Genomic DNA, 1,225 nt, shown 5'->3' with positions numbered 1-1,225 from the left:
AATGTTAAAAGTTGAATATGTTCAGTTGGAGGGCATATACATCAACAATTATTTTTATAACAAATTTACAGAGCTATTTACCCGGTGAAACGACATGCACATTCGTTCTGTGTGAACAGGGGGGCCAAATCAAATCTGATTAGGTTATTTTCTCTCCAAGACACAAGTTATTCATTTATATCAAGTAAATCAAGGAAAAACTGTGTTACATGTTCCCTGGGGCAAGACCCGGGTTTTTTTCAGATAAGATTACAAACCTGCTGCCAGTCCCTCTTTTTTATATACATGCCTTACCCACAGATAATCCTACACTTTAGCACAATATGCTATGATTTAATATTTCTAATTCTCTTTAACTACACAGGGCTAACCCATTGGGGGCACTCTGCAGGCACCGGCTCCCCTGATCCTCGGAGGGCGTCCACTGTGCAGCTCCTTGCAACCCCCCTGGGGTCTGTTTTGGTTTCCCTCTCTCCCCCCTGGGGTTGTGGGTGGCGCTCCCTTCGGATTTTCTAACGGCTCTGCACATCTCTGGTCATTACAAAACTCACTTCATTCGTTAACGGTAAACCTTATTCTTGGGTCAATTTATGTGATTTATATTTATACTTTTTTGATCGCAAATTTATGTTATGTATATTTTTGTAGAATCAACCATCCCCCTGAAGAGACCACTTAGAGGTCGAAACGCGTCGGGGAACGCACATCACACAGCATAAAGCAATGTTGTATACATTTGTCCAATATTGTGGAATATGTATTGTATCACCAGATCCGGAAAGGGTTTTCTTTTAATTGTTATTGCATTTAAAATGTATGTTATTGACAACCATAAAATAAACCATGTTTTATTATATTACATTTGTTACACTTTTATACTTTTGCTGTCCAAAGCCCCGTGGGGTAAATTCCTTTTTCTACTCAAACCCGTTTTATGACAAGAACTTGTATATTAGGCTTTAAAATTAACACTTTTGAATTCGAACGTTCGAGTCCCATAGACTTCAATGGGGTTCTAAATGTTCGTGCGAACGTTTGGTCCGTTCAAAGATTCTGGTGCGAACCGAACGGGGGGGGGGGGGGTGTTCGGCTTATCCCTACTGTCCAGCCAGTCTCTGCTGATCACCTGCCTGCTGTCCAGCCAGTCTCTGCTGATCACCTGCCTGCTGCCCAGCCAGTCTCTTCTATATACCTGACTGCTGCCCAGCCAGTCTCTTCTGATCAC

At 42.1% G+C, this 1,225-nt stretch overlaps 1 long non-coding RNA gene across 1 annotated transcript; it reads left to right on the top strand.

Moving 5' to 3' along the window:
* Nucleotides 1-240: 240 nt before the first annotated feature.
* Nucleotides 241-859, top strand: LOC120925072. Its single transcript, XR_005746540.1, has 2 exons — nt 241-565; nt 649-859. It is a non-coding gene; the product is annotated as an uncharacterized LOC120925072 (long non-coding RNA).
* The last annotated feature ends 366 nt before the right edge of the window (nt 860-1,225 follow it).

Source organism: Rana temporaria, chromosome 1 (genome assembly GCF_905171775.1).
Source record: "Rana temporaria chromosome 1, aRanTem1.1, whole genome shotgun sequence".
Lineage (NCBI taxonomy): Eukaryota > Metazoa > Chordata > Amphibia > Anura > Ranidae > Rana > Rana temporaria.
Note: the sequence above shows the minus strand (reverse complement) of the source record. Positions and strands in the feature narration are given on the sequence as shown.